The 14,090-nt window shown below is 40.1% G+C and overlaps 1 protein-coding gene across 1 annotated transcript in view; it reads left to right on the forward strand.

The window, feature by feature from the left end:
• The window catches only part of LOC147703391 (uncharacterized), a 9,287,842-nt gene that overhangs the window by 809,758 nt on the left and 8,463,994 nt on the right, over positions 1–14,090 (forward strand). The window lies entirely within an intron of this gene.

Consider the following 14,090-nt stretch of genomic DNA (forward strand, 5'->3'; position numbering starts at 1 on the left):
TTGGAATAGTAATTTATATGGGTTTACTGTCCAGCACCTTACCTTAGTTTATACTTGGTGGAGTGTGAATTGTAATTTATTATGGTTGAATGTCCAGCATTATCCATGAGTTTATACTTGGTGGAGTGGGAATAGTAATTTATATGGGTTGAATGTCCAGCACCTTCCCTGAGTTTATAGTTGGTGGAGTTGCAATAGTAATTTATATGGGTTTACTGTCCAGCACCTTCCCTGAGTTTATACTTGGTGGAGTGGGAATAGTAATTTATAAGGGTTGAATGTCCAGCACCTTTCCTGAGTTTATAGTTGGTGGAGTGGGAATAGTAATTTATATGGGTTTACTATCCAGCACATTCCCTGAGTTTATACTTGGTGGAGTGGGAATAGTAATTTATATGGGTTTACTGCCCAACACCTTCCCTGAGATTATACTTGGTGGAGTGGGAATAGTAATTTATATGGGTTGAATGTCCAGCACCTTCCCTGAGTTTATACTTGGTGGAGTGGGAATAGTAATTTATATAGGTTTACTGTCCAGCACCTTCCCTGAGTTTATAGTTGGTGGAGTGGGAATAGTAATTTATATGGGTTTACTGTCCAACACTTTCCCTGAGATTATACTTGGTGGAGTGGGAATAGTAATTTATATGGGTTGAATGTCCGCCTCCTTCCCTGAGTTTATACTTGGTGGAGTGGGAATAGTAATTTATATGGGGTTACTGTCCAGCACATTCCCTGAGTTTATACTTGGTGGAGTGGGAATAATAATTTATATGGGTTTACTGTCCAGCACCTTTCCTGAGTTTATACTTGGTGGAGTGGGAATAGTAATTTATATGGGTTTACTGTCCAACACCTTCCCTGAGATTATACTTGGTGGAGTGGGAATAGTAATTTATATGGGTTGAATGTCCAGCACCTTCCCTGAGTTTATACTTGGTGGAGTGGGAATAGTAATTTATATGGGTTGAATGTCCAGCACCTTCCCTGAGTTTATACTTGGTGGAGTGGGAATAGTAATTTATAAGGGTTGAATGTCCAGCACCTTCTCTGAGTTTATACTTGGTGGAGTGGGAATAGTAATTTATATGGGTTTACTGTCCAGCACCATCCCTGAGTTTATAGTTGGTGGAGTGGGATTAGTAATTTGTATGGGTTGAATGTCCAACACCTTCCCTGAGTTTATGTTTGGTGGAGTGGGAATAGTAATTTATATGGGTTTACTGTCCAGCACATTCTCTGAGTTTATGCTTGGTGGAGTGGGAATAGTAATTTATATGGGTTTACTGTCCAGCACCTTTCCTGAGTTTATACTTGGTGGAGTGGGAATAGTAATTTATATGGGGTTACTGTCCAGCACATTCCCTGAGTTCATACTTGGTGGAGGGGGAATAGTAAGTTATATGGGTTTAGTGTACAGCATATTCTTAGAGTTTATACTTGGTGGAGTGGGAATAGTAATTTATATGGGTTTACTATCCAGCACCTTCCATGAGTTTATACTTGGTGGAGTGGGAATAGTAATTTATATGGGGTTACTGTCCAGCACATTCCCTGAGTTTATACTTGGTGGAGTGGGAATAGTAATTTATATGGGTTGAATGTCCAGCACCTTCCCTGAGTTTATACTTGGTGGAGTGGGAATAGTAATTTATATGGGTTTACTGTCCAGCATCTTCCCTGAGTTTATACTTGGTGGAGTGTGAATAGTAATTTATATGGGTTGAATGTCCAGCACCTTCCCTGAGTTTATAGTTGGTGGAGTTGGAATAGTAATTTATATGGGTTTACTGTCCAGTACCTTCCCTGAGTTTATACTTGGTGGAGTGGGAATAGTAATTTATAAGGGTTGAATGCCCAGCACCTTCCCTGAGTTTATAGTTGGTGGAGTGGGAATAGTAATGTATATGGGTTTACTGTCCAGCACATTCCCTGAGTTTATACTTGGTGGAGTGGGAATAGTAATTTATATGGGTTTACTGTCCAACACCTTCCCTGAGATTATACTTGGTGGAGTGGGAATAGTAATTTATATGGGTTGAATGTCCAGCACCTTCCCTGAGTTTATACTTGGTGGAGTGGGAATAGTAATTTATATGGGTTTACTGTCCAGCACCTTTCCTGAGTTTATACTTGGTGGAGTGGGAATAGTAATTTATATGGGGTTACTGTCCAGCACATTCCCTGAGTTCATACTTGGTGGAGGGGGAATAGTAAGTTATATGGGTTTAGTGTACAGCATATTCTTAGAGTTTATACTTGGTGGAGTGGGAATAGTAATTTATATGGGTTTACTATCCAGCACCTTCCATGAGTTTATACTTGGTGGAGTGGGAATAGTAATTTATATGGGGTTACTGTCCAGCACATTCCCTGAGTTTATACTTGGTGGAGTGGGAATAGTAATTTATATGGGTTGAATGTCCAGCACCTTCCCTGAGTTTATACTTGGTGGAGTGGGAATAGTAATTTATATGGGTTTACTGTCCAGCATCTTCCCTGAGTTTATACTTGGTGGAGTGTGAATAGTAATTTATATGGGTTGAATGTCCAGCACCTTCCCTGAGTTTATAGTTGGTGGAGTTGGAATAGTAATTTATATGGGTTTACTGTCCAGTACCTTCCCTGAGTTTATACTTGGTGGAGTGGGAATAGTAATTTATAAGGGTTGAATGCCCAGCACCTTCCCTGAGTTTATAGTTGGTGGAGTGGGAATAGTAATGTATATGGGTTTACTGTCCAGCACATTCCCTGAGTTTATACTTGGTGGAGTGGGAATAGTAATTTATATGGGTTTACCGTCCAACACCTTCCCTGAGATTATACTTGGTGGAGTGGGAATAGTAATTTATATGGGTTGAATGTCCAGCACCTTCCCTGAGTTCATACTTGGTGGAGTGGGAATAGTAATTTATAAGGGTTGAATGTCCAGCACCTTCTCTGAGTTTATACTTGGTGGAGTGGGAATAGTAATTTATATGGGTTTACTGTCCAGCACCTTCCCTGAGTTTATAGTTGGTAGAGTGGGAATAGTAATTTATAAGGGTTGAATGTCCAGCACCTTCCCTGAGTTTATACTTGGTGGAGTGGGAATAATAATTTATATGGGTTTACTGTCCAGCACCTTCCCTGAGTTTATACTTGGTGGAGTGGGAATAGTAATTTATATGGGTTTACTGTCCAACACCTTCCCTGAGATTATACTTGGTGGAGTGGGAATAGTAATTTATATGGGTTGAATGTCCAGCACCTTCCCTGAGTTCATACTTGGTGGAGTGGGAATAGTAATTTATAAGGGTTGAATGTCAAGCACCTTCTCTGAGTTTATACTTGGTGGAGTGGGAATAGTAATTTATATGGGTTTACTGTCCAGCACCTTCCCTGAGTTTATACTTGGTGGAGTGGGAATAGTAATTTATAAGGGTTGAATGTCCAGCACCTTCACTGAGTTTATACTTGGTGGAGTGGGAATACTAATTTATTTTGGTTTGCTGTCCAGCACCTTCCCTGAGTTTATACTTGGTGGAGTGGGAATAGTAATTTATATGGGTTTACTGTCCAGCACCTTCCCTGAGTTTATAGTTGGTGGAGTGGGAATAGTAATTTATATGGGTTTACTGTCCAACACTTTCCCTGAGATTATACTTGGTGGAGTGGGAATAGTAATTTATATGGGTTGAATGTCCGCCTCCTTCCCTGAGTTTATACTTGGTGGCGTGGGAATAGTAATTTATATGGGGTTACTGTCCAGCACATTCCCTGAGTTTATACTTGGTGGAGTGGGAATAATAATTTATATGGGTTTACTGTCCAACACCTTCCCTGAGATTATACTTGGTAGAGTGGGAATAGTAATTTATATGGGTTGAATGTCCAGCACCTTCCCTGAGTTTATAGTTGGTGGAGTTGGAATAGTAATTTATATGGGTTTACTGTCCAGTACCTTCCCTGAGTTTATACTTGGTGGAGTGGGAATAGTAATTTATAAGGGTTGAATGCCCAGCACCTTCCCTGAGTTTATAGTTGGTGGAGTGGGAATAGTAATGTATATGGGTTTACTGTCCAGCACATTCCCTGAGTTTGTACTTGGTGGAGTGGGAATAATAATTTATATGGGTTTACTGTCCAGCACCTTCCCTGAGTTTATACTTGGTGGAGTGGGAATAGTAATTTATATGGGTTTACTGTCCAACACCTTCCCTGAGATTATACTTGGTGGAGTGGGAATAGTAATTTATATGGGTTGAATGTCCAGCACCTTCCCTGAGTTCATACTTGGTGGAGTGGGAATAGTAATTTATAAGGGTTGAATGTCCAGCACCTTCTCTGAGTTTATACTTGGTGGAGTGGGAATAGTAATTTATATGGGTTTACTGTCCGCCTCCTTCCCTGAGTTTATACTTGGTGGAGTGGGAATAGTAATTTATATGGGGTTACTGTCCAGCACATTCCCTGAGTTTATACTTGGTGGAGTGGGAATAATAATTTATATGGGTTTACTGTCCAACACCTTCCCTGAGATTATACTTGGTAGAGTGGGAATAGTAATTTATATGGGTTGAATGTCCAGCACCTTCCCTGAGTTTATACTTGGTGGAGTGGGAATAGTAATTTATAAGGGTTGAATGTCCAGCACCTTCCCTGAGTTTATACTTGGTGGAGTGGGAATACTAATTTATTTTGGTTTGCTGTCCAGCACCTTCCCTGAGTTTATACTTGGTGGAGTGGGAATAGTAATTTATATGGGTTTACTGTCCAGCACCTTCCCTGAGTTTATAGTTGGTGGAGTGGGATTAGTAATTTATATGGGTTGAATGTCCAACACCTTCCCTGAGTTAATGGTTGGTGGAGTGGGAATAGTAATTTATATGGGTTTACTGTCCAGCACATTCCCTGAGTTTATACTTGGTGGAGTGGGAATAGTAATTTATATTGGTTGAATGTCCAGCACCTTCCCTGAGTTTATACTTGGAGGAGTTGGGAATAGTAATTTATATGGGTTTACTGTCCAGCATCTTCCCTGAGTTTATACTTGGTGGAGTTGGAATAGTAATTTATATGGGTTTACTGTCCAGCACCTTACCTTAGTTTATACTTGGTGGAGTGTGAATTGTAATTTATTAAGGTTGAATGTCCAGCATTATCCATGAGTTTATACTTGGTGGAGTGGGAATAGTAATTTATATGGGTTGAATGTCCAGCACCTTCCCTGAGTTTATAGTTGGTGGAGTTGCAATAGTAATTTATATGGGTTTACTGTCCAGCACCTTCCCTGAGTTTATACTTGGTGGAGTGGGAATAGTAATTTATAAGGGTTGAATGTCCAGCACCTTCCCTGAGTTTATACTTGGTGGAGTGGGAATAGTAATTTATAAGGGTTGAATGTCCAGCACCTTCCTGAGTTTATAGTTGGTGGAGTGGGAATAGTAATGTATATGGGTTTACTGTCCAACACCTTCCCTGAGATTATACTTGGTGGAGTGGGAATAGTAATTTATATGGGTTGAATGTCCAGCACCTTTCCTGAGTTTATACTTGGTGGAGTGGGAATAGTAATTTATATGGGGTTACTGTCCAGCACATTCCCTGAGTTTATACTTGGTGGAGTGGGAATAATAATTTATATGGGTTTACTGTCCAGCACCTTCCCTGAGTTTATACTTGGTGGAGTGTGAATAGTAATTTATATGGGTTTACTGTCCAACACCTTCCCTGAGATTATACTTGGTGGAGTGGGAATAGTAATTTATATGGGTTTACTGTCCAGCACCATCCCTGAGTTTATAGTTGGTGGAGTGGGATTAGTAATTTATATGGGTTGAATGTCCAACACCTTCCCTGAGTTTATGTTTGGTGGAGTGGGAATAGTAATTTATATGGGTTTTCTGTCCAGCACATTCTCTGAGTTTATACTTGGTGGAGTGGGAATAGTAATTTATATGGGTTTACTGTCCAGCACCTTTCCTGAGTTTATACTTGGTGGAGTGGGAATAGTAATTTATATGGGGTTACTGTCCAGCACATTCCCTGAGTTTATACTTGGTGGAGTGGGAATAGTAAGTTATATGGGTTTAGTGTCCAGCATATTCTTAGAGTTTATACTTGGTGGAGTGGGAATAGTAATTTATATGGGTTTACTATCCAGCACCTTCCATGAGTTTATACTTGGTGGAGTGGGAATAGTAATTTATATGGGTTGAATGTCCAGCACCTTCCCTGAGTTTATACTTGGTGGAGTGGGAATAGTAATTTATATGGGTTTACTGTCCAGCATCTTCCCTGAGTTTATACTTGGTGGAGTGTGAATAGTAATTTATATGGGTTGAATGTCCAGCACCTTCCCTGAGTTTATAGTTGGTGGAGTTGGAATAGTAATTTATATGGGTTTACTGTCCAGTACCTTCCCTGAGTTTCTACTTGGTGGAGTGGGAATAGTAATTTATAAGGGTTGAATGCCCAGCACCTTCCCTGAGTTTATAGTTGGTGGGGTGGGAATAGTAATGTATATGGGTTTACTGTCCAGCACATTCCCTGAGTTTATACTTGGTGGAGTGGGAATAGTAATTTATATGGGTTTACTGTCCAAAACCTTCCCTGAGATTATACTTGGTGGAGTGGGAATAGTAATTTATATGGGTTGAATGTCCAGCACCTTCCCTGAGTTCATACTTGGTGGAGTGGGAATAGTAATTTATAAGGGTTGAATGTCCAGCACCTTCTCTGAGTTTATACTTGGTGGAGTGGGAATAGTAATTTATATGGGTTTACTGTCCAGCACCTTCCCTGAGTTTATACTTGGTGGAGTGGGAATAGTAATTTATAAGGGTTGAATGTCCAGCACCTTCCCTGAGTTTATACTTGGTGGAGTGGGAATACTAATTTATTTTGGTTTGCTGTCCAGCACCTTCCCTGAGTTTATACTTGGTGGAGTGGGAATAGTAATTTATATAGGTTTACTGTCCAGCACCTTCCCTGAGTTTATAGTTGGTGGAGTGGGAATAGTAATTTATATGGGTTTACTGTCCAACACTTTCCCTGAGATTATACTTGGTGGAGTGGGAATAGTAATTTATATGGGTTGAATGTCCGCCTCCTTCCCTGAGTTTATACTTGGTGGAGTGGGAATAGTAATTTATATGGGGTTACTGTCCAGCACATTCCCTGAGTTTTTACTTGGTGGAGTGGGAATAATAATTTATATGGGTTTACTGTCCAGCACCTTCCCTGAGTTTATACTTGGTGGAGTGGGAATAGTAATTTATATGGGTTTACTGTCCAACACCTTCCCTGAGATTATACTTGGTGGAGTGGGAATAGTAATTTATATGGGTTGAATGTCCAGCACCTTCCCTGAGTTTATACTTGGTGGAGTGGGAATAGTAATTTATAAGGGTTGAATGTCCAGCACCTTCTCTGAGTTTATACTTGGTGGAGTGGGAATAGTAATTTATATGGGTTTACTGTCCAGCACCATCCCTCAGTTTATAGTTGGTGGAGTGGGATTAGTAATTTATATGGGTTGAATGTCCAACACCTTCCCTGAGTTTATGTTTGGTGGAGTGGGAATAGTAATTTATATGGGTTTACTGTCCAGCACATTCTCTGAGTTTATACTTGGTGGAGTGGAAATAGTAATTTATATGGGTTTACTGTCCAGCACCTTTCCTGAGTTTATACTTGGTGGAGTGGGAATAGTAATTTATATGGGGTTACTGTCCAGCACATTCCCTGAGTTTATACTTGGTGGAGTGGGAATAGTAAGTTATATGGGTTTAGTGTCCAGCATATTCTTAGAGTTTATACTTGGTGGAGTGGGAATAGTAATTTATATGGGTTTACTATCCAGCACCTTCCATGAGTTTATACTTGGTGGAGTGGGAATAGTAATTTATATGGGTTGAATGTCCAGCACCTTCCCTGAGTTTATACTTGGTGGAGTGGGAATAGTAATTTATATGGGTTTACTGTCCAGCATCTTCCCTGAGTTTATACTTGGTGGAGTGTGAATAGTAATTTATATGGGTTGAATGTCCAGCACCTTCCCTGAGTTTATAGTTGGTGGAGTTGGAATAGTAATTTATATGGGTTTACTGTCCAGTACCTTCCCTGAGTTTATACTTGGTGGAGTGGGAATAGTAATTTATAAGGGTTGAATGCCCAGCACCTTCCCTGAGTTTATAGTTGGTGGAGTGGGAATAGTAATGTATATGGGTTTACTGTCCAGCACATTCCCTGAGTTTATACTTGGTGGAGTGGGAATAATAATTTATATGGGTTTACTGTCCAGCACCTTCCCTGAGTTTATACTTGGTGGAGTGGGAATAGTAATTTATATGGGTTTACTGTCCAACACCTTCCCTGAGATTATACTTGGTGGAATGGGAATAGTAATTTATATGGGTTGAATGTCCAGCACCTTCCCTGAGTTCATACTTGGTGGAGTGGGAATAGTAATTTATAAGGGTTGAATGTCCAGCACCTTCTCTGAGTTTATACTTGGTGGAGTGGGAATAGTAATTTATATGGGTTTACTGTCCAGCACCTTCCCTGAGTTTATACTTGGTGGAGTGGGAATAGTAATTTATAAGGGTTGAATGTCCAGCACCTTCACTGAGTTTATACTTGGTGGAGTGGGAATACTAATTTATTTTGGTTTGCTGTCCAGCACCTTCCCTGAGTTTATACTTGGTGGAGTGGGAATAGTAATTTATATGGGTTTACTGTCCAGCACCTTCCCTGAGTTTATAGTTGGTGGAGTGGGAATAGTAATTTATATGGGTTTACTGTCCAACACTTTCCCTGAGATTATACTTGGTGGAGTGGGAATAGTAATTTATATGGGTTGAATGTCCGCCTCCTTCCCTGAGTTTATACTTGGTGGAGTGGGAATAGTAATTTATATGGGGTTACTGTCCAGCACATTCCCTGAGTTTATACTTGGTGGAGTGGGAATAATAATTTATATGGGTTTACTGTCCAACACCTTCCCTGAGATTATACTTGGTAGAGTGGGAATAGTAATTTATATGGGTTGAATGTCCAGCACCTTCCCTGAGTTTATAGTTGGTGGAGTTGGAATAGGAATTTATATGGGTTTACTGTCCAGTACCTTCCCTGAGTTTATACTTGGTGGAGTGGGAATAGTAATTTATAAGGGTTGAATGCCCAGCACCTTCCCTGAGTTTATAGTTGGTGGAGTGGGAATAGTAATGTATATGGGTTTACTGTCCAGCACATTCCCTGAGTTTATACTTGGTGGAGTGGGAATAATAATTTATATGGGTTTACTGTCCAGCACCTTCCCTGAGTTTATACTTGGTGGAGTGGGAATAGTAATTTATATGGGTTTACTGTCCAACACCTTCCCTGAGATTATACTTGGTGGAGTGGGAATAGTAATTTATATGGGTTGAATGTCCAGCACCTTCCCTGAGTTCATACTTGGTGGAGTGGGAATAGTAATTTATAAGGGTTGAATGTCCAGCACCTTCTCTGAGTTTATACTTGGTGGAGTGGGAATAGTAATTTATATGGGTTTACTGTCCGCCTCCTTCCCTGAGTTTATACTTGGTGGAGTGGGAATAGTAATTTATATGGGGTTACTCTCCAGCACATTCCCTGAGTTTATACTTGGTGGAGTGGGAATAATAATTTATATGGGTTTACTGTCCAACACCTTCCCTGAGATTATACTTGGTAGAGTGGGAATAGTAATTTATATGGGTTGAATGTCCAGCACCTTCCCTGAGTTTATACTTGGTGGAGTGGGAATAGTAATTTATAAGGGTTGAATGTCCAGCACCTTCCCTGAGTTTATACTTGGTGGAGTGGGAATACTAATTTATTTTGGTTTGCTGTCCAGCACCTTCCCTGAGTTTATACTTGGTGGAGTGGGAATAGTAATTTATATGGGTTTACTGTCCAGCACCTTCCCTGAGTTTATAGTTGGTGGAGTGGGATTAGTAATTTATATGGGTTGAATGTCCAACACCTTCCCTGAGTTAATGGTTGGTGGAGTGGGAATAGTAATTTATATGGGTTTACTGTCCAGCACATTCCCTGAGTTTATACTTGGTGGAGTGGGAATAGTAATTTATATTGGTTGAATGTCCAGCACCTTCCCTGAGTTTATACTTGGTGGAGTGGGAATAGTAATTTATATGGGTTTACTGTCCAGCATCTTCCCTGAGTTTATACTTGGTGGAGTTGGAATAGTAATTTATATGGGTTTACTGTCCAGCACCTTACCTTAGTTTATACTTGGTGGAGTGTGAATTGTAATTTATTAAGGTTGAATGTCCAGCATTATCCATGAGTTTATACTTGGTGGAGTGGGAATAGTAATTTATATGGGTTGAATGTCCAGCACCTTCCCTGAGTTTATAGTTGGTGGAGTTGCAATAGTAATTTATATGGGTTTACTGTCCAGCACCTTCCCTGAGTTTATACTTGGTGGGGTGGGAATAGTAATTTATAAGGGTTGAATGTCCAGCACCTTCCCTGAGTTTATAGTTGGTGGAGTGGGAATAGTAATTTATATGGGTTTACTGTCCAACACCTTCCCTGAGCTTATAGTTGGGGGAGTTGGAATAGTAATTTATATGGGTTTAGGGTCCAGCACCTTCCCTGAGTTTATACTTGGTGGAGTGGGAATAGTAATTTATAAGGGTTGAATGTCCAGCACCTTTCCTGAGTTTATAGTTTTTGGAGTGGGAATAGTAATTTATATGGGTTTACTATCCAGCACATTCCCTGAGTTTATACTTGGTGGAGTGGGAATAGTAATTTATATGGGTTTACTGTCCAGCACCTTCCTGAGTTTATACTTGGTGGAGTGGGAATAGTAATGTATATGGGTTTACTGTCCAACACCTTCCCTGAGATTATACTTGGTGGAGTGGGAATAGTAATTTATATGGGTTGAATGTCCAGCACCTTTCCTGAGTTTATACTTGGTGGAGTGGGAATATTAATTTATATGGGGTTACTGTCCAGCACATTCCCTGAGTTTATACTTGGTGGAGTGGGAATAGTAAGTTATATGGGTTTAGTGTCCAGCATATTCTTAGAGTTTATACTTGGTGGAGTGGGAATAGTAATTTATATGGGTTTACTATTCAGCACCTTCCATGAGTTTATACTTGGTGGAGTGGGAATAGTAATTTATATGGGTTGAATGTCCGCCTCCTTCCCTGAGTTTATACTTGGTGGAGTGGGAATAGTAATTTATATGGGGTTACTGTCCAGCACATTCCCTGAGTTTATACTTGGTGGAGTGGGAATAATAATTTATATGGGTTTACTGTCCAGCACCTTCCCTGAGTTTATACTTGGTGGAGTGTGAATAGTAATTTATATGGGTTTACTGTCCAACACCTTCCCTGAGATTATACTTGGTGGAGTGGGAATAGTAATTTATATGGGTTGAATGTCCAGCACCTTCCCTGAGTTTATACTTGGTGGAGTGGGAATAGTAATTTATAAGGGTTGAATGTCCAGCACCTTCTCTGAGTTTATACTTGGTGGAGTGGGAATAGTAATTTATATGGGTTTACTGTCCAGCACCATCCCTGAGTTTATAGTTGGTGGAGTGGGATTAGTAATTTATATGGGTTGAATGTCCAACACCTTCCCTGAGTTTATGTTTGGTGGAGTGGGAATAGTAATTTATATGGGTTTACTGTCCAGCACATTCTCTGAGTTTATACTTGGTGGAGTGGGAATAGTAATTTATATGGGTTTACTGTCCAGCACCTTTCCTGAGTTTATACTTGGTGGAGTGGGAATAGTAATTTATATGGGGTTACTGTCCAGCACATTCCCTGAGTTTATACTTGGTGGAGTGGGAATAGTAAGTTATATGGGTTTAGTGTCCAGCATATTCTTAGAGTTTATACTTGGTGGAGTGGGAATAGTAATTTATATGGGTTTACTATCCAGCACCTTCCATGAGTTTATACTTGGTGGAGTGGGAATAGTAATTTATATGGGTTGAATGTCCAGCACCTTCCCTGAGTTTATACTTGGTGGAGTGGGAATAGTAATTTATATGGGTTTACTGTCCAGCATCTTCCCTGAGTTTATACTTGGTGGAGTGTGAATATTAATTTATATGGGTTGAATGTCCAGCACCTTCCCTGAGTTTATAGTTGGTGGAGTTGGAATAGTAATTTATATGGGTTTACTGTCCAGTACCTTCCCTGAGTTTATACTTGGTGGAGTGGGAATAGTAATTTATAAGGGTTGAATGCCCAGCACCTTCCCTGAGTTTATAGTTGGTGGAGTGGGAATAGTAATGTATATGGGTTTACTGTCCAGCACATTCCCTGAGTTTATACTTGGTGGAGTGGGAATAATAATTTATATGGGTTTACTGTCCAGCACCTTCCCTGAGTTTATACTTGGTGGAGTGGGAATAGTAATTTATATGGGTTTACTGTCCAACACCTTCCCTGAGATTATACTTGGTGGAGTGGGAATAGTAATTTATATGGGTTGAATGTCCAGCACCTTCCCTGAGTTCATACTTGGTGGAGTGGGAATAGTAATTTATAAGGGTTGAATGTCCAGCACCTTCTCTGAGTTTATACTTGGTGGAGTGGGAATAGTAATTTATATGGGTTTACTGTCCAGCACCTTCCCTGAGTTTATACTTGGTGGAGTGGGAATAGTAATTTATAAGGGTTGAATGGCCAGCACCTTCACTGAGTTTATACTTGGTGGAGTGGGAATACTAATTTATTTTGGTTTGCTGTCCAGCACCTTCCCTGAGTTTATACTTGGTGGAGTGGGAATAGTAATTTATATGGGTTTACTGTCCAGCACCTTCCCTGAGTTTATAGTTGGTGGAGTGGGAATAGTAATTTATATGGGTTTACTGTCCAACACTTTCCCTGAGATTATACTTGGTGGAGTGGGAATAGTAATTTATATGGGTTGAATGTCCGCCTCCTTCCCTGAGTTTATACTTGGTGGAGTGGGAATAGTAATTTATATGGGGTTACTGTCCAGCACATTCCCTGAGTTTATACTTGGTGGAGTGGGAATAATAATTTATATGGGTTTACTGTCCAGCACCTTCCCTGAGTTTATACTTGGTGGAGTGGGAATAGTAATTTATATGGGTTTACTGTCCAACACCTTCCCTGAGATTATACTTGGTAGAGTGGGAATAGTAATTTATATGGGTTGAATGTCCAGCACCTTCCCTGAGTTTATAGTTGGTGGAGTTGCAATAGTAATTTATAAGGGTTTACTGTCCAGCACCTTACCTTAGTTTATACTTGGTGGAGTGTGAATTGTAATTTATTAAGGTTGAATGTCCAGCATTATCCATGAGTTTATACTTGGTGGAGTGGGAATAGTAATTTATAAGGGTTGAATGTCCAGCACCTTCCCTGAGTTTATAGTTGGTGGAGTGGGAATAGTAATTTATATGGGTTTACTGTCCAACACCTTCCCTGAGCTTATAGTTGGTGGAGTTGGAATAGTAATTTATATGGGTTTAGGGTCCAGCACCTTCCCTGAGTTTATACTTGGTGGAGTGGGAATAGTAATTTATAAGGGTTGAATGTCCAGCACCTTTCCTGAGTTTATAGTTGGTGGAGTGGGAATAGTAATTTATATGGGTTTACTATCCAGCACATTCCCTGAGTTTATACTTGGTGGAGTGGGAATAGTAATTTATATGGGTTTACTGTCCAGCACCTTCCTGAGTTTATACTTGGTGGAGTGGGAATAGTAATGTATATGGGTTTACTGTCCAACACCTTCCCTGAGATTATACTTGGTGGAGTGGGAATAGTAATTTATATGGGTTGAATGTCCAGCACCTTTCCTGAGTTTATACTTGGTGGAGTGGGAATATTAATTTATATGGGGTTACTGTCCAGCACATTCCCTGAGTTTATACTTGGTGGAGTGGGAATAGTAAGTTATATGGGTTTAGTGTCCAGCATATTCTTAGAGTTTATACTTGGTGGAGTGGGAATAGTAATTTATATGGGTTTACTATTCAGCACCTTCCATGAGTTTATACTTGGTGGAGTGGGAATAGTAATTTATATGGGTTGAATGTCCGCCTCCTTCCC

Source organism: Lissotriton vulgaris, chromosome 7 (genome assembly GCF_964263255.1).
Source record: "Lissotriton vulgaris chromosome 7, aLisVul1.2, whole genome shotgun sequence".
In the NCBI taxonomy this organism is placed as follows: Eukaryota; Metazoa; Chordata; class Amphibia; order Caudata; family Salamandridae; genus Lissotriton; species Lissotriton vulgaris.